This window comes from Agelaius phoeniceus, chromosome 17 (assembly GCF_051311805.1).
Source record: "Agelaius phoeniceus isolate bAgePho1 chromosome 17, bAgePho1.hap1, whole genome shotgun sequence".
Taxonomy (NCBI): domain Eukaryota; kingdom Metazoa; phylum Chordata; class Aves; order Passeriformes; family Icteridae; genus Agelaius; species Agelaius phoeniceus.
The window spans coordinates 6,830,198-6,849,393 of record NC_135281.1 but is presented as its reverse complement, the minus strand read 5'-3'; the positions used below and the strand labels follow the sequence as shown (position 1 = coordinate 6,849,393).

Here is a 19,196-nt window from a genome sequence, read left to right as displayed (position 1 = left end):
TTATCTCCTAATGATGTTTTTCCCCTGGTGGCCATGGCCACCTCGCCCTCAGGGCTTGTTTTCCAACAGCAAAGCACAGGTGATGCTGCTGCCAGCTGTTGGACCAGAGCATCGCTTTAGAGATGCTTTTTCATTCCAGTTTAAACTCAATTTTAGGAACATTTGTGAAGTTATGATAGAGCTTGGTGCTTGTAGGCTTAAAATTTTTCATTTAGAAGTGCAGGGATGGTGTGCTGAAACCATAGGCATACAAGAGGTGGGTCCACACTGTGCTGCAATGTTGAGAAATCCTGGAGTGTGTGATGGAGCCACCTTTTAATTAATGACAAATGCTCATTCTGGCATGAAGCTGGTGATCCCATGTGCTCCCTGTTTCCATTGTGGGGAATGACACCTGCCCAGAGCCAGGGCAGTGACAGCCAGGAGGGAGAGCAGGTCCCATAGAGCATCTCTGGTGTGAGGCACTCAGGTCCTCTCCCTCCCAAACCCTCAGGATATGCTGGTGTATGATATTATTGTCATACATTATTTAAAAAACAATTTGGAAAAGCCAGGCCAGCCTATATGCTTTGAAATGGAATTTGTTATTTTATCAATTCAAGCTTGGTGTGCTGTGGGAAGGTCTGCAAGTGGAGCACTATGGGATTTTCTTGGCATGTTTTCCTAATGTTAGAGACTGTCTCAAAGAAGAATCACATTGTTTCATTTCCCCTCCACACTTGATTTAAAAAAAAAAAAAAAGCTACTGCCAACAACCCTACAATAACCAGTGAGTGAATATGCACATTCTGCACCCAGTTTGTTTGGGTTCTTGTGAAAAGCAAGATTTAGCTGGCAATCATGTTAGGAGTTATGGATAAAAGTGTATGTTTTAAACCACCTCACTGATGGCTTTTGCTTTTTTAAAATGCAATTAATTGAGTTAGAGATTTGAAAAAAAAATCAAAGCAGAGACTGAAAAAAGTCATTTGAGGTGAGTAAACAAGTTGGCTTTTTTTGTTTAATGACAGCTCAAAAAATGGCCCACTGACACTGGGTATGTTAAGGGTACCTTAAATACAAAATGTCCTTCAGTGCTGACAGGCATCCCAAACACCTTTTGTAATAAACCTCTAATTATAGCTTAGTGACTTTGTAAGTTCTCTGGATCAGCTTGGGAATATTGCACTGAAATCAGGGAGAATATTTCTATTTTCTGTGTCTTATGTGTGAACCAGATTCAGAGCTGGACTTGGTGGCTGTGGTACACAGTGATGTATTTATGGTGTGTTAGAGAGTTGTGCTTACTGCTTTATGATGCACTTTTGGGGTTAAACTCTGCATTTTGGGAACTGCTTCCTGCCTGCAGTAGTGTGGATTCCCAAATCCAGAGCCCAGCTGAGCTGGTTGGAAAGGGTTGGGCCGGTGGCCAGCGCCTGCAGCCCATTGCTGCCTGCTGATGTCTGCCTCTTGGGGCCCTTGGATTACAGCCCAGCACTCAGAACCAGAGACTTCAGTGAAAACCTCGCCTTCTTAAAGGGAAACAAAACCTCCAGAGCTTTGTGGTTGTGGAGAAAAGCTGGAAAATGGGAATTCTTGGGCAGAGAGTGGTAGGGAGATGCATTAGCCTGGTTGTTTCCCAGTATCCCAGACTGGGAACAGTGCCATGAGGTCCCAGGCTTGAGTTTTGGCTTTAGGAGTTGGCATGGCAGACACTGCTAGGTTGGTTCTTTTCTCCTCTGTTTATTTGTTTCTTCCCTCCTTCATTTTAATACTGTCTCCTGGGAGATTCCAGCTGAAGTCTATTAATTGCTGAGATGTTTCTTTTCCCCCGTGCCGTGGATGCTGGGTCCAGTTTGGCCGCGGGTTGTTTCTGGCACAAAGGGAGGAGCAGCAGGACAGAGGAGCTGTGCTTGTGTTGGGTGTGTGTGTCTGTCTGTCCTGCACAGGTGCCCTGCAGGTGTTGCACACTCGTGTTTGGGCTCAGCCACGCTTCCACAGCAGAGCAGAGCCACTGCTCTGTGCCACCAAGGCTTGTCCCCCATCAGGAGCTCCGTGTATCCCCCAGGTTTTGATGGACCTTGCTGAGTCAGTGTGGGGCTTTATTGTTATTTAAGTTGGAGGTTTGTGAGATGGCTGATCTGATGCTAAGGGATAACTTTGGACAGCTTTCTGTTGGTCCAGAAACTCTTGGAGAGGTCTGGGAAGTTGCCCCCCAAAAAGCAGTCACCAGTGGGACACTGCAGAATCCTGAGGATGGATCAAATCAAGGGACAATTCATCAAAGGTTCCTTCTGCTTGGCCATCAGTTCTTGAAAATCTGGATCACTTTGCCCTCCTACTTGAGAGATTTTCTCCAGAATTGTGCATTTTTTCCCCATCCTGATCAATCTGAGGTCCTCATGACCCCAGGAGATGGAGCTTCTCTTATGCTGATGCTCCCTGCAAGGGCATCTTTTCTCTCTCCAAGTATTTTGGAGCTCATGATAAAATTGCAAGGCTTTGGCAGTGCCCATTTGGGTGCTATTTGTGTGCCAAACCCTGCTGAATACATCTTTTATCACAGATTTGTAACAGTAGCTGTTGGAGGGGAGCTTCACGGGAGAAGTGCTTTCAGAAGAATGCTTTTGTAAGGGAACACTGTCCTGCAAAAAAAAAAAAAAAAAAAAAAAAAAGAGAGAAAGAAAGAAAAAAGGACCTTGCAGGCAAAAAAGAAAAAAAACCCAACACTTTTCATGTTCTAAAATTTGCCCATTAATTTGGGTGAATCATGTTTTGCTTCCATTTCTAGACAATTTTGTCTGTCCTCTTTGTGCAAACGAGCACTGTTATGCTCCAGGCATTTTTTGGGGGAAAAAAAAAAGACATTTAGGTTCAGCTAAGAAATGCCAGAATCTTTGTTTTGTGTAACTGTCCCCAGGCTGAGCCCCAGCCAGGTCCCTGCAGGAGCTGGGATTGGGACCCAGCTGGCGCTTTGCTCAGGCTGGCCTCGTTCGTGGTGTGGATAAAGATGGATCTGTTCTTCTGGTCCATCTTAATGGCAGGATTTAAGGAGAAAAAGAGGCAGGAGGGTTTCTGAGCAGGAGATGGAGTGGTAATGGAGGAGGTGCAGCCTCTGGGACTGGGCTCTGATGTGCTCAGCTCTTGTCTCTGCTCAGGTCCCACTGATGTCCCTTTGTGGTGGCCACTGTAGAGTTGAGCTGTGTCTCTGTCAGAGCCTGGTGTTCCTCAATGGCACAAACACAAAGCTTGTCCTCCCACGTTTGCCTCTCAATTATCAGTGCTTTTCCTTTAATACAAGGATTTTTCATGGGAAAACTGGCCTTCAAATCACACTAGAGTCCAAAAGAGTTCTGGCTGCTGAGCATCCCCTCTCCAAGGAGGGGGGACACGGTGATGTGCTCCATTTCCACTTTTGGTTTGGACCATCATACATTGTTCTTAAGTAGCCATTTACTCTCCTTCCCATTTCTCTGGCACAAGAGCAAGAGAATAAAACATTAGAAAAGGAATGTGATTATAATCCTGTAAAAACTGTCAGAGGAATTTGGCAGTGGTTGCAGCCTGTGAGTGTAATACATAATATTATATTCATTTTTTAAAATGATTAGATTTCAAGCTGACAGTTTAAATGACAAGTCACCTTAAAAAAATATAATGGACAGTGTAAAGACTGTCAGTGTGGTTTTTTTCTTTGCTAACTGTGGAGTTTTCAAGGTCTGTGCACCCCCCAAAAAATAGGAACCTTTGGTTTTTGGCAAGCTGCGTGTGGAAGCTGAGAGCAATGAGGTCCCTTGTATTAATAATTTGTATTATAATAGCTTTGTCACTGCTGGTTCCCAGGCTTTTTTTATCCCTGAATTAATGGCAGGGCTGCCTGTCAAAGGGAATTTTTTTTTGGAAAAAACTTATTTTTGCTTTTGTTGTTTCTTTGCTCCCACAAAACTGTGAAGGGCACCAGTAACTGCAGCTGGGAGGGGCTGGAGATAAGGGCAGAGGAACTGTTCAGCCATGTTATTGCATGTATTGACAGTTTAAATGTGCTATTCAGCATGGGAAGCAGATCCCAGGGGACTGACAGAGTTCCCCATCCCAGAATATCCCAGCAGGGGCTGGAGCTAAAAATGCCAAAACCTCCAGGCAGTGCAGGAATGGAGCCACAGCTTCCCACATCCTGCTGTAGGCCTGGGATTTTTGGATGAAAGGGAAACCAGTGCTCCTCTGTTTCCTCAACTGGAAAATCACACAGATGATCAGAGCCCCATCAGGCCTTGAATAAAACATGGAACAAAGTGATGATTACTGCTCTCAAATAATAGATTGAATTATAATTTAATCTAATAATAGTTAAATTTATTAATAGTTAAGTTTATTTAATAATAGTTAAATTGTTAATAATAGTTAAATTTATTTAATAATAATTAAATTTATCTCTTTGTGTAGTTCTGGGAGCATCCTTTGGGCAGTGAGATGAAAATGAGAGGAGTGGGAGTCTTGTTGCCTTTTCTTGGATGAGAAGCTGACTATCATTTGCTGACTTTTAATGCACCATGTTGTATACACCTGTTTGGTTGGTTTTAAACCCAACCTGGATAGGATTTGTAATTTTTAAAACTCTGCAATAGGAATTTTTAGCGTCATGGGAATATTCCATAATTCCTTCTCTTTGCAATGGAAAAAATTATTCCAGTAGACATGGACTGGACCATGATCTGCTTGTAAATTCTTGGGGGTTGGGCATAAAACTCAGCTGAGAATAAACATCAGCATCAGGAGTAATATAGTGCAGAAGGATGGGGAAAAGTGTCCTTGTCTGGTTCTGGCAGGAGAGAGGAGAAGAGTGTAGCTGGAGGAAATCCAGAGAGTTGTAAGGAGATGGACTGGAGGTCTGAACAAACCTGAGCTGTCTGGCTCTAGATGGGAGAAGAGCAAGGCAGGAACAGCATCTTCAGGTGCCTGAAAGGGAAGGGGGTGGTTGCTCTCTGTGCACACAGTGGGAAGAGCAAGAGCTCACAGCCCTAAAATTGTAGAGAAAAAGTTCAGATTAAATAATGGGCAAAATTAAGATAGTGCTTTGCCTGAAAGTAACAACAGGATTTGATGGTCTGAAGAGCTTGTGGAGCATCAGTTGTCAGAGGTTAAAACAACTTGGAAATACCTTTCTGATATTTCTTGATGGTCACTGATGCATGAGGAAGATGCAGTTTATTCCCCTGCAGTGGGAGTTGTCCTGTGCTCCCTTCCCTCCTGGCCTGGAGTGGTGAGGCTGGAGAAGGTTGTTTTTGGTCTAAAATAAACAAGAGATGAGAAATTATGTTCTGTGGCTTAAATTTTCCAGCACTTAAAAAAGACTGAAGTGACTAAACATAATGTAAGTTTGCATGCCTCCCTACAAAAGCAGATGTTGCCTAGAAATATTTTATGCTCTTTGGTTCTGAAATTGAATGTTATGGACATTAAATTGTACAACTTGCCTCTCTCAGTGGTGAAGCTTTTCCAGGATGCTGGTTCACTTGAGTTGGAAGAGACAGAGAGGGGAGTGAATAATGTTGCTTTTAGTACAGATATTTTTCTTTAAAGAAATATCAGTGAAGTTGAGTTCCCAGCTCTGTAAATACTGGAGAAATAGAAAAAGCAACTCTAGAGATCCTGAATGGTAACTTGTCAGTCCTTTAATTGTACCTTGGGAAAGGTAACTTTTTAAAATCAGTGTTCCACAAGCAGCAGAGGCTGCAGGGCCAGACAGTCTCTGCTGGGCAGTGTCAGAAGGTCTCACATGTCTGAGAAGTTTCCTTCAGCTCCATGTGGACACCTGAGGAAGTTGCCCATCTCTGCCAAAGCTGGGATTTTGCAAAGTGCCTTCACAGCTCAGCTATTTCCTAGTTCTGAGAACTGCAAGAAAAGGTGAAGCATCCCTCTAAGCATCCCCTTTGGAGACTGGTGGGCAGGGGAATTGTTTTTGTGTTTTTCTGTATCATTTTGTTCTTCTTCAGCCCAACCTCTGTGTGGACAGAGAGGTGGGCTTGGGGCTGCTGTGTCTGCTTGTGTGAGTCTCAGGCTGAACCAGGCTTTGCTCTGCAAGGAGGGTTTATTCTGGGACAGCCTAGTTCCCTTTTCAGTCGTGTCAAAAAAAATGAAAATCCCAAAAGAGAGCAAGAAGATCTGTTAAGATCCCAAAAGAGAGCTAACAGCTGTTAAAAAAAAATCTGAGGTGGGGTTGTCAGGTGAAAGGAAAACAGAATAATCTCTATTTTTGAGCCTTTGCAGTGGACTTGATTTTGAAATGTTCAGTCCCTCAGTGGATCTCACATAGGGTTGGAGTTTCTCTCTCCCCTTTCATGAGCCCACTGGTCCAGCTGGTTCAGACATTGCAGTGCTAAACCTCCAGGTACAGTAAGATGGCTCACTGTGTGTGTTGAATTTGCTATCTGGGGAAGATATTCTCCATTCTGAACTGTGTGCAGGGTTTGAGCTGCTCAGTCAAGCCTTGGGAAGCTGTAAGGACAGCAGTGGGATGGTAATGATGGCTATGGTTCTGGCAGACGCTGCAAATAGCTGAGACAGAAGGACCTCAGTGTATCTTGGCTGTTGGACGCTGGGATTTTAATATCTGAAAGAAGTTAGGGAAAAAAAGCATGCCTTGGTTGTCCTTGTTGCTGTTCCAGTTTCAGTGATAAGCAGCTGAGCTGTTTGCATGTTCTGCTCTGAGGAAAGCCCAGTCCCTGCCCTCTCGCCCCAGCCCCCTCCGAGTTATTCTTCTTGAAGCAGCAATTCCAGGGAATTCAAGGAGGAGCTGCCAGGGTAATCATGGCTCATGGTGCCAAATTTGCAGGGGCTTTACTCCATATTTCAGAACGAGGTTTTGGAAGACTCAGATTTATCTCTGCCTCCAGCTTAAGTTTCTATTTAAGCCACCTTTAATTTCTTGAAGCGCGAAGCTGTTCTGACTGCTGTGATCGAGGTCACTCTTTAATTTAGGTACTCCAAGGAATGCAAAATCTTGTTTGCTGAAGTCTTAGGCATATGCTGAATCCCTAGAGGAGTGTGTGAAGGATATTAAATGTACCATGGCACAAGGAGAGGAGCAGCACTGTTGCAGGAGGAGGAATGGCAGATTAGCAGTGGGGCCATGCTGTTATCGCTCAGTTTGGGAAGTGCTGGGGTTGTGCAAGTCAATATAGGACATTTACACAAATTTCTGGAATAAAAACCCACTCCATCAGCAGTCTAGTATTTGTTTCTTATTATATGTTAGATTTTTTTCTGGCACAGCAAAGTTTGTCACCTGTTATGTCAAGGTCTCGGCATTCAGTGCTGGGATCTTTCCAAGTGTGCTGAAACCTAATTGGTTAGGGGCAAGCCTCCCCTTCATTTTAGGGGAGGAAAAAAAAGAAAAGCAAGGAAAAAAGAAAAAACTGTGGCATCTAGCAGGCATTTAAAGCATTTTTCTTGTTCTCTCAAATCTTGTGATTTGCCAGACTTAGGCCTCCTGATTTTTCTTCCCCCTGGTTCTGGGCTTGCTTTGCTTTTCCTGTGAATTAAATTGTAAGAATAATGTACAACAAATAATTTATAACAAATAACATTGAGCAGCCAGCACCACTGCAGCTCTGGAGAAAGCTTTCTCCAAGCATGTCTCTAGTGAGGGAAAACCTTTGTGTCCTTCTATTGCTTAGCTTTTTTTTTTTTTTTTAAATCCTGCTGAGTTTGGTCTGTAAAGTTACAGCCAGAGTGGAAATTTCTTGTCTGCAGGATGTTGGGTGGGTTTGGGGAGCCCTTTCCTGAGTTGTAATGGATCTGTGCCAGTTATTTGGTGAAATCTCTCTGTGCCACTTTCTTATTTAATCCAAGAAATGCAACAGTTGTGTGCAAAGCACGTGGTCAGCAGGATCCAACCTGAGCAGCAGATCAGTGGGGCCCTGGCAGGGAACTTTAGGGACTGGAGCTGGCTGAAGCACAGGGACACTTCACAGAATCCTAGAATCACAGGATGGTTTGGGTTGGAAAGGACCTTAAAGATCACATAGTTCCAGCCCTCCTGCCATTGGGCATGGGACACTTGGGACATGCTGCTGGGAGAGGAGGACCTGTCACTGCTCGGGCAGGAGCAACAAACAACTTTAAATTTTCCTTTACTCGGGCTATCACAACCTAATTTTCCTGGTTTTCATCCTTGTTCCAAGCTCTGGCTCACCTTTTTCCAGGGTGACTCTTTGTTTTTCAATATGCTGTTTTCTCCCCTGGTCTGAACTTAATCCCAGAAATCCACTTGGCTGCTTATCTCTTTAGACAATAAAGTTTAGAAATTAGGAAATACACGGAGCTGGCTCTGCTGCTTCTCCAGTGGTGAGGGAACAGGGATTGGATGGCAGTGGGGGGAAATGAGGGGAGAAAAGAAGGCCACAGCTATGAGCAGAGCTGCATGTTATATTTAGCTGCTGCTGTGGCAGTGGCAGCCAGGGTGCTGTGGCTGCTGCTTTAAATATGTTCTGGCCAGTGGAGGTTTCCAGCCCTGGAATGGACCAAGTCCACAGGGAGCTGGGCAGCAGTGTCACTGGTTTCCAGCACACTGCAGCTGGGGGATTGCTTTCACTGGGTTCAGAGCTTGGTGGTTAATTCAGCAAATTTGGGTAACTTCTGATAAATAATGTCTTAACTGATTGAGAGGGAGAAAAAAAAAATCCAAAGATGGGTGTTTAGGATGCTTCAGTGGGATATACTGTGGGAGCATGGCAGGGTGGGCACCTCAAACTAATCAGTGTTTTATTTTTGCTTTTAGCCTTTGCTAACCAAGGGCTGCCTTCTCCTTTAGGAGTGCAGCAGTAATTTTTGGTGTCATGTCTTCTCTTCCAGCCCTGAATCCTGGTGCTACTGAGGCAACTGCAGGCACTTTAAAGATGTGGGTGAGCACAGAGGAGGGGCAGGAGAACGACAGGCTCAGGACGTGGTCCCTCGAGCAGGTAGGACACTGCTGTCACCTCGGGTGCTGTGTGGGAAGTGAAACCTTCTGTGCTGTGCAGCCTGGACAGGGAAATGTGGTGTATTCCAGTGTGTCCCAGAGATCCCTGCTGGCTGAAGGAATGATCCTGCAGTGGTTGGCTTCACTGCCTTGAGAGCAGGGGCTGCTCTGTGGTCAGATCAAGCTTGGCTTATGCTTCCAGGTGTCCCTGAGAAGGGGGAAATTTTTATTTTCTTTACTTTTGGATATCACTCCTTGAACAAAGCAGAGTTCAGATAGCCTGTGTGTTTGTACTTTTCTCCTGGCTGGCTCCTCTATCTGTGTGCTAGTTGCTGATTTACTTTATTTCCATATCACTTAATAAATATCCATCTGTCCCATGGTGTGGATGAAGGGTCAGGAGAGCAATGCTTTTTCCCTTTGGCTTCTGTGGATGGAAGAAGTGTGCTTGGAAATAACACTCCAGTTTTCCATTACACCGTTCCAGGCTTTTGAAGAAGAAATTGGGTCTCATAGCAGAGCCAAGCCATTTTATTTGTACAAAAAGTAAGCTCCATGCTTGAACATCAGTGAGCAGACTGGCAGGGAATTTGTTCACCCAGTTCATGGCTGTGTGATAAATGACAGTGTCCCTGTGGAAATGGGGATTTTCAAACCCTGGAGTGGTTTCTACCCAGCTTGTGCCACGTCTGGAGACTGCTTGTTTCTAGACTTTATTAAATAATCAGCATTGGGAGTACAGTAACTGGACTGATGCTGTTTGCTGCAGCTTTCCTGACACACTTCCAGTTCTGTAGCCTGTTAAACTGGTAGGAATAAACTAAAGCACCCTGCTGAAGCATGTGATGTGCTGGGATCCACGTGCACCCTCAGGCCCCTGAGAGCTGTCCTCCTTGAAGTTCCCTCCCCTAATTGCATCTAGGTGGGTCCTCAAAACCTTATGGCAGTAATTGTGCAAATGCAGTGAACATTGTGGCTCTCTGGTTGTCTGGCTATTATAAACAGAGAATTTTGCAGGAGGAAGAGGGTGAAGTTTTGGTAGCTTTGCTCTGCTGTTGTAAACAGAGTTTGATCTCTTAGGAAGTAAAGTAGGGAGAAGGGCATAAAATTTTATATGCCTTGCTATCTGCCATGGAAAGACAGCAATAATGGATGTGGATGGTTCATGTGGAAGGTGTCTGGGTAAATAAGAAGGATTCCTTTGTGCTCCATCTGCAGAAAAAGACACTGTTCATTACTGGAGGGCAGCACCCAGAGATGGCCTTGTAGCAGTGTGCCATCCTCCCTGCAGGCTCATGGGCCTGTGCTGGCCCACAAAGGATTTTCAGTATCTTCTCAGGGATCTTTAAGAACCAAGCTGAGGATCTTTGCTGAAGAACTTGGCTCCTTTGTCTCTGCTCCTCCTTTTCCCCCACCCTCCTGTGGTGTCCTCTCCCTCCCAATTCATTTGTTTTTAAAACGATTGTGCCATTGTGTGCATCAATACGTGCATGGCCTGTCTTGTTTTTCTCTTGGCCTGAAAGTGCAAAGCAAATCTGTTTATGGTTTTGGTGAGCTAATTCTTCCCCACCCTAGATTTTTAAATAGACTCTTTCTTTACCAAGCTTGCAGAGCTTGCAGGATGTATTGAAGTAATGGGAAAAATATGTTTTGTGTTAACCTTCCTTTTTTGTAAAACTTTATTTACAAGACCCTATTCCTGGCAGTACATCTGGGAAGTAAATATCTGGATGCTGGAGAAAGTAGAAGACTTTGAAATAGCAAAATGGGCATTTAATGCATTTGGGGAGTTTGAGTTTTCCACGTTCAGCGCTTGCATTGTGAAGCAAAGTCTAGTGAGCTGTGCTCAGTTGTCCCTTTAATTATTTATCTTTGCCTGCAAATCCCGGTTTCTGGGCTTGGCTGTTCCCTGGGCTGTCTGTTACCTTCAAACAGGCTCCTCCAAGGCAGCTGCTGACCCAGACCTTGCAGCTGAAGGTAAGAGCAGCAAGGAATGCTCTTGGCCTGTAAATAGTGCCTTGGATTAAGGGCTTGGTATGTCACTGGTGTGTTGGAAATGTTATTTTTGCCTCTTGATTTCATCCTTCCTGCAGATCAATCTCAGACCTGTCTGTTTAGGTTAACAGCCTGCTCTGCATCCTTGTGGGGGTTCCAGAGCTTTGTGTGCAGCATTTTCACCAGGGTGTTTTGGCTGCTGGAGGCAGAGCCCCAGGGACACCCCTGGCCATGGTGCCTGGCTGCTGGCTTCCTTCCCAGCCCTTGTGCTGCCTCTTTGCTGGAGCCTGCCCTGCCACAGCCCCTCCTCACCTCCAGCCTGGCTGTGAGTTATTTCTAGTGAAAACTGAGCTGCTTGTGGCTGGCTATGGGGCTGGAGCTCTCTGTGGAGATGTGGGGCTTTCTGCAGCCTGGTGTAGGGTTGGCCATGGCAGCAGGGCTGGACTAAGATGATCTTTAAGGTCCCTTCCAGTCCAAACCATTCTGTGATTCTATGGCCATTACATGTGCAAATGCAATTCTGCAGCCCCAGCTCTGTAGGGCTTGGCTGAGGCCTCTGGGTACTCCTGGAACATAAATAAGCAGGAGTAGGATTTCAAAGCAAGCAAATTTTTGACATAGTTGATGTCACGCCTCTTCAGCCCTGTGTTCAGGGCCCAAGGATCTGCAGGCCCACGGCTGCTAGTTTGGTCTTGTTGCTAATAACCCTCTGGAGGTGTTTCTGCTGAGCTGGTTCTTGCAGAGGGCTGAGGGGTTCACCCTGATCTGATGGTGTCAGGGAAGACAGGATCCATGGTGGGGACAGCACCATGCTGGTGTTGTTCTGGGTGCTTTCCCAGAACTGGGTGCCCTGTGTGAAGCTGCAGCCCTGGGTGTGCTCCTCACTGGGTTTGTGGTGTGCAGTGACAGCAAGGACCTCTGGTGAGTGGCCTTAAAGGGCTGGGGCAGGGTTGTCCCACTCATGCAGCCCTTGCACCCAGAGCCTCTGCTCTGCCAGTGAAGAACAGATGGGAAAAGAGATTTCATTTCCTCACCCTGAGAGGTAAATTTTTCACAGGAGTTTCGTTCACCTGCAAATCTACAGCAGAGCTCAAAGCAAAGAATTCCCCTCACAAAGGCTTTGCAAAACAGGACTGTCCATGTAATTTGGTAGCATGTGGGGTTTCTTTCTGTAACAGAGTCTTAGAAGAGGTAAAGCTCTCTCTCTTTTCTCCTTTTCTCTCTGTTAAGCTGGCAGTGTTGGTGCTCCCTAGGAAGGTGATGGCTGGGGCTGGCACTGCCCAGTGCCCCTCAGTCCCCAGGCAGGGCTGTAGCCCTGAGCATGGAGCTCTGAGGCCTCTCTTACCTCCTCTTTTCCTCTCCCCCCAATCAGTATGTGTAACTGCAGAGTTCCCCAACTTGCAGATCAGATGGAGTTTTCCAAATGCCCTTGCATTCTTTTCCTTCATTCCTCCCTTCCTAACTTCTTACTGACCTGTTTGCTCAGGACATGTATGCAATATCAGTGTGACAAATTAAATTGCTTGTACTCAGAAAGATGAGGCCACTGGATGCATAAACTTCTTGGCTAGCCCCACACTAACAGTTTTGACTCCTGCCCCTCACATTGTATTTTGTGAAAGGCAAATTCCATCCTGTGTGTCCCTTTCCAAACCTATTGCCCAACACTTCCACTATTTGTCATCAGCTGAAAAGGGATCTGAGCACTGCAGATATCCACAGATGTGGTTTGATGGTCTGTGCTGTTACAAACCCCATCTGTGTATCAGGAGGGTTTGGCTTTGCTGGGGTCTGGGATGTGCAGTGGCTCTGCTGTTCTCTGGTGAGGTGAGCAGTGCCCCAGGAAGGCTCTGGGCTCCAGGAGCAGCAGTTGGATGCTCAGAGATGCCTTCAGCCCTGTCTGCCAGGGGTGCCCTGAGGCTGTGCCAGGCTCCAGTCAAGGCTGTGTCCAGGCTCTCTGAAGGGACTGGGGTGTGCTTGAACAGGTTTTCTTTAGGAAGGGAAAGAGCTGTGCCTGTGGCCTGTGGAAGTCTGGAGAAAGTCCATTCTGTTGTTGTGTACCAGCACAAACCGGTGGCACCTCAGGTTCAAGGAGAGGCCTGCTGCAAAGGGAGAGGCTTTGGGATGTCTGGCTCAGAGCTAAGGCTGCAATATTCTGTGTCCTCAGAGGTATTTGGGAAAGAGGACACAAATCCAAGGTGAAATGGTGAGTTCTTACTCACCACCCTTCAAACTGTGGACTGGAGGCCACCCTTCAAAACAGAGTGATTCACTGCAGGGAAAAACAGCTTCTTATTTCCCAGCTTGATCTGGAGCCTTGTAATCACTTTGGTGGTTCAGCTCTCTGCAGCACTGAGGAGTTGTCTGTTCCAGTGCTCTGAGCATGCTGTAAGTTTGCTTTTATTTCCAAAACAGCCCTTTAAGCATGTTGGGTTGTAAGAGAAACTCGTAATAATTCCCTCTGCCAGTAAAATTCAGTGGCAGTGCAAAATAAGAGGGTATCTGACTAAAGGTGACCCATCAAAGGGTGAATTCTGATAAAAAAACTAGACTGGGGATTCACAAGTCCTGAGTTTAATTACTGACTTTGCTATAAGCTTCCTGTGACCTTGGGCGAGTTATTTAAAATTGCTTTGTGCCTCATTTCCCTTTCTGTAACACACTGGTGACAGCATTTCCCTTCCAGCCAGGAGCTGTGGCAGTGGGAAGGTGTCTGTACCCTTTTCCAGAGCTGCTGTGTGAAGAACCTGGATGGACTAGGAAGCACAACCATCTCATGGGCCTCTTTTCTGTTTTCCTGGGGAAAACAGAACAGGATGATCCATTTAAGGGGTTTTATAGGTACTCAGAGAATATGTTCCATTAGGTCCTGGGGCTCCTGGCATAACTGCACTAGCAAGGTGGTTGCTCCTTGAGCTGTAAATCTTCCTTAGCACTGCTCTCAGCTCTTTAAATTGATGGCCAGTTTGGGCAGAGCAGGTTTCTGGTGCCCCTGTGCTGCCTTTCTGCTTTGAACCTGGGTGAATGCTGAGGAGGGGTGATGGCTTTGGGGATGGAGGTGATGGCACATGGTGCTGCTCCCCATGGCAGTGTGCACACAGACCTGGGGCAGATCATTTCATCTCTCCCTGCTCCTTCCCAGTGTAGGGTAACAGCACTGACCACCCCTTTTCCCACTCCCTGAATGTCAGGAGAAGTTTTCCAGCACGCCTGAAATGTGCTAAAACCTCGTGGTTGGAGGAGCAGCCATCTGGGGGAACAAGGGGCTGGCTGTCTCCTGTGTGCTGCTCTGGAGGCTCCCTGCCATTCCCATGGGATGAGCTGTGGGAAACCCTCACATGACAGCTGTCCTGAGGGGATCTGCCTCTGTTTTAGGTACAGCAGAGTTGGGACAGAGTGATGCTGAGTCTCCTTTGTCCCAGACACATGCAGCCCCTCTTCCCTTTGCCGTCTCTGGGGTGGATGTGGGACAGCCACCAGCCTGAGACCCCCACCCTGTGGCAGTGAGTGAGCTCCAGCTGGTGTGGGATGCTGTGGGTGGATGGAAATTACCATCTCTGGGATGTGGCAGAAAATCAGATCTCGTGGTGGTTGTGGAGGAAAAATGTTCTTGAGGAGTATCTGGCCATCCAGAAATGTTCAAAATGCTGTTATCTGTATTTCCCTCTGGTCACACAGCTGCTCCAGTGGCTTGTGCAGGCTGTTGAGAACCAGCAGTGTGAATTGTGGCCACTCTTTCATCTTTGGTGTGAATATATCATACACAATTTCTGTCACCTGTGTAAGAGGCATGGCCCAGCAGCTGGAAAAATCCATCCATTTTGGACAGAAGGTATGCTTTCATCTCCATCCTTCCCTTCCCAAGAGCCAAAACCCCAACCCCCTTCTCCTTCAAGGTCTCCTGAGTTACTGACTGTCCTGCTGGGATGCTGCAAGGCTGGGCAGCATGTGGCCTCCAGCAACAGGCTGGGGCTGCTTCTAGACCAGGGATTGCAAATCTCAGGCTACAGCCAGGTCTGGCTGTTCCTCAGACTCTGCCTGGTACCTAGGAGTAAAACTGTCTTGAACAGCACCCCTGACACTAGTGAAAGGGAAGAAATTGAATTCAATGTACAGGATGTGGTATCATTAAGTACTTCTGCTGTCTAACCCTCTTGTTTTTCCCTTTTGTGGTTTGTGTGATCTTCCTGCTGGGCCAACAAACATTTAAGGCTGTGGATTTTTCCCCAAGTTGTGAGACTTTTAGTTGTTCAAGCCACTTTGTGGGGGAGGGTGAGCCCCAGACTGATGTGTGTGGGAGATCACATGGATGTGTGACTTCTAAAAGTCTTCAGGGCTGTCTGTTGGAGGATCTTGGAGCCCTGGGGAGAGGCTTTGCACATGTCTCTTGGGAAATTCTAAAATGCCGTGGAAATAACTACTGACCAAGGAAGGGAGGGATGTGGGGAAGATGCCAGGCAACAAGGAGGAGGCTGGCAGCAATTTCCTGATGGAGCTGAACCCTGGTGAGTGATTTCAGAACACTGATGTAGTCTGGGGGATGGCAAGTGAGTGTACCCTGAATATCCCTCAGGCAGGGAGCTGCCATCCTGTGGGACCTTGCCCAGAATGAGTCATTTAAACAGTGAGGGTGTCTCCTGCACTGGCAGCTTCTCTGCACTCACCAGCACATCACAGCAGGTGATGATGAGACTTGTGCCAAATTTGAGAAGGGTGCAGATAGGAGCAGCTGGCCATGAATTTTTTGTGTTACCCCTGTGGTTGCTGCTTGTTTTTGATGTGCAAACAGATGGTGCAGAAGAACCCCAAAACACGGTGGCAGTGCTTTGGGCAGTGCTGCCAGCCTCTGTCCCAGCTATCCCTGGCACTGTTACAGCAGTGATCCATGGAGAGCTCCCTGGAGGAGCCCTGTTCTCACTGCTCTGCCTGCTCTGGCCCCTGGGGAGGCAGCTCAGTGTGGAATTATCACAGGGGTGTTGCTCTCGAGGGGTTCCTGTGCCCTGTCTGCTCCTGATGGGATCAGGGATGAGTCCTGCAGGCTGTGGGCACTGCCCTGCCATGGGAGGTTTCTATTCCCTTGATCCTGTGTGGTGGGTGATGGTGGGCTGGTGCATGGAGGCAGTTCCTGCTGTCCTGAGCCTCATCCAGTGGGACACGCTGTCATTTGGTGCAGTATCATCAAGATGCTCCCAACTCTGTTCACTCCTAGCCCAAAGAAGAGGGCAGGTGCCTGGAGGACCATGTTCTGCTAACCTGACTGTGCTTTGGGCTGCTGGCCTAGAAGTGAAATGCTCCATCATGGCATCACCAGTCAGTCATCCCCATTCCTGTGTGTGCAGGCTGCCTGCTGACACAGCATGGATGTTTTTACCTTACTGTCCCCCGTGCTGACTCCTGCAGTTTACTTTATCCTGCTGTTTTCTTAGTACTGTGAAACACAGTTAATAATGTTGCTGTGCCCTTTACCCTAATGAGGATAATGAATGTTTTAGACTGGTGTAATGAGACAACCCTTCATTTTTTTCTGAAAAGCCAGGAGGGGTTCTTGATTTCTGTCTTGCTGAAGTTATAACATAGTCTGTGATGTCTTTGGTGCAAACCAGAAATATTTCTTTTATTCTTGGGACACTTTGCAATGAGAACTTTTCCATGTTCATTTGAAGGGCTGGGAAATTTTAAATTTGCAACAGATGGATTTTCTCCAAAAGCTTCAGGTTAAGTCAGCTCTAAGGAAATGACAGTCTTTGTATGGCAAACTAATTATTTTTTTTAATTGACTCTTACTTCATTTCATTCCCACGAAGGATGTTGTCCCCCTCTGCCAGTCCTGCACCCAGTCTAACTTAAGTTCATGCAATGTATATGAAGGGTGGGATGGTTTCAGGAGGGCAAAATGCAGCAGTCAGCTCTCCTGTGAGCACTGTAATGGTAGGAAACAGGCACAAATCCTTTGTTTTCTTTCATCACTCCCCTTTGTCACCTGTCTGCTGCTCTGATTTGGCAAATAGAGCAGCTATTAGTGACCTCCCCACTGCAAACTGGGGTGGTGAGGTGGTGACAAAGTCTCTTTGCACTCTTGTGAACATATAAAATACTTAGAAAAGTAATCTAATACAGCTATTAGAGGTGTATTAGTAGATTCACACCTGGCTGCATGCACAGAAAACGAGGATTTCCTTGGGCTGTCATTTCTAGGGATGGATTTTTGAAGGACCTGAAGATAGGTTTGCTATCAGTTGGTGGTAATTGAGCTGTACTTGCATAATGATAGTAATTTCCTTCTTCTTATATCTTAAATTTGATTTATAAGACCATGCTGCAGTGTGACTTTAAGTGTTTGTCTCTGCTGGCAGTTGGCAATGTATTAGCTGTGATCCTTTACAGAAATAAGTGTTCAGTGTTGGAGCTAAATTGAATAATATGGTGGTGTTTGTGTCTTAATCTTCCAAATAGCTCTGTTAAGTTTGCTACATTGATGTCTGAAAGGCTTAAAAATAATAAACTCCATTGTATAGAGCTTTGAATACAGAGTGGAAGCTTAGTAATTGCTGGCAGTTCATGGGCAGACTCACTAAAACACAGCAAGGAGGCAATTCTCCCAGCACACCTGAATTTTTTAAAATAATCTCCTTGTATCAAGGCCTTGTGATCCACAACGTACAAAGTCCATTAATATGAATTCAGGCTTGTGGGACTCAGTCCAAACCCCCAAACCCTTTAATTACAGTGTCATATGAATTTAAAATACCTTTTGTCTTCCTCATCAATCTGCTGGGAGCTGTTTGCATCCCCAGCTTTTGGGCAGGGTAGGTGGAGTGGGCTCATCTTGGTTGTCAGCAGAGAGCTGAAGTCCTGAACTTCCATCCCACTTCTCAACCTTTTGCTCTTCATAGGAAGTGGGAAAAAAACCTAAATGCATGGTGGTTTGTTTCTTTTTAATGAGGTTCTCAGGGAATCAAGTGTCAAAGGAAAAGCTCTGAAATCAGAGATCTGGCTTTGCTGTTTTTTCTCAGAAGATGTCTGTAGTTCCCCTGCATCCTTGTGAATGAGTTTTTAAATGAGGAGTTGCAAAGAGCAACTGAGGAAAAGGCGGGTTGGACTAGCAGGAATGACTTAAAAACAAACAACAAACAAAACCCAAAAAAGCTCCAAACAGCCAATCCCCCTCCCCCTCAAAAAAACCCAAACAAAAAACCCCCAAAACAAAACAGGAGAGGGAAAGGAGGAGAATGTCATTTGTTTATCAGAACTGAACTTGAAACTAATTTTAAATGTCTGTTTTCTGAGAGTAAGGAAATTCCTTTAGCTTCCAGCAGTAAATAACTGGGATGCTTTCAGCTCACAGCTGATCTAGAGGATGGTGAGTTTTCAACTAAAAAAATAATTGACTCTCCAGTAAGGCCACTCCATTCCAAGTGTCACTAAACAGCTGGAGGAAGAGGAGAGCCCTGACTGGCACAGTTCATATCACAGATAACCCTTGAACTTTGTTCTGTGTCTCTGAGCTCTGTCCAGAGTGTCTTGACAAATGGTTTTGAACAAATACACTTTCTAACCAGGGAGCAAATGACCAGGATTGCATCTGGGTGGCAGGTGCGTGATCCAGATGCCCAGATTTTGCCCAGAGAGATCTCAAATCACGTCTCAAATCCATTTTTCTCTTCCTATCAATCCTAAAAGACATGGTGAGTATTTCAGAGAAAGGGAGAAGGTTGTCCCATGGGAAGTCTTGAGGGTCAGTGAATGAGGGTGTGGTGGTTAGGATGGTTGTTCTCCATGCCAAGCTCTTCTTGGCAGCTGAGTGGTGAAGGATTTAGTGCTGGCTGTGGTGAGCAGGATTTCTGAAACTCAGCTTCTCCCCAGGCTCATCTCAGCAAAGGTTTTGGCTGTCAGAGATACTGAGCTCTCTTAATGGTCAGCCCTTCTCTATGCCAGCAGGGCCTGTCCTGTGCAGTCCACTTGGGACTTCTGGAAGTCTGTCACTTATGTAGGTGCTAAAAAGGAGCTGAACTTATTTGGGAACTGGTGTTCCAGCTGAAGGAGCTGAGCACTTGCCAGTCTGGCCATATGCTTCTGAAGTCCTTGTGGTTCAGTGCTTTAATCCAGGATATTGCCTATTTAAGGCAATGGAAGGAAGCCCTGTGTCACTCCTGCAGAGTAGGTATGTGAACTTTAAGCATCAGGACCAAATGGTAGTTCTAGAATTAGATGGTGTCCCTAATTTCCCTCTTGAGTTTTAAGTGGATGCAGCATTCTTCACTTA

At 46.1% G+C, this 19,196-nt stretch overlaps 1 protein-coding gene across 2 annotated transcripts in view; it reads left to right on the top strand.

Moving 5' to 3' along the window:
• ZHX3 (zinc fingers and homeoboxes 3) overlaps positions 1–19,196 on the top strand; it is a 46,627-nt gene that overhangs the window by 8,463 nt on the left and 18,968 nt on the right. For both annotated transcript variants that reach the window (XM_077187519.1, XM_054644520.2), the window contains exon 2: positions 8,833–8,939. The gene's annotated coding sequence lies outside the window, so the exon portion shown is untranslated. The remainder of the gene's footprint in view (positions 1–8,832; positions 8,940–19,196) is intronic.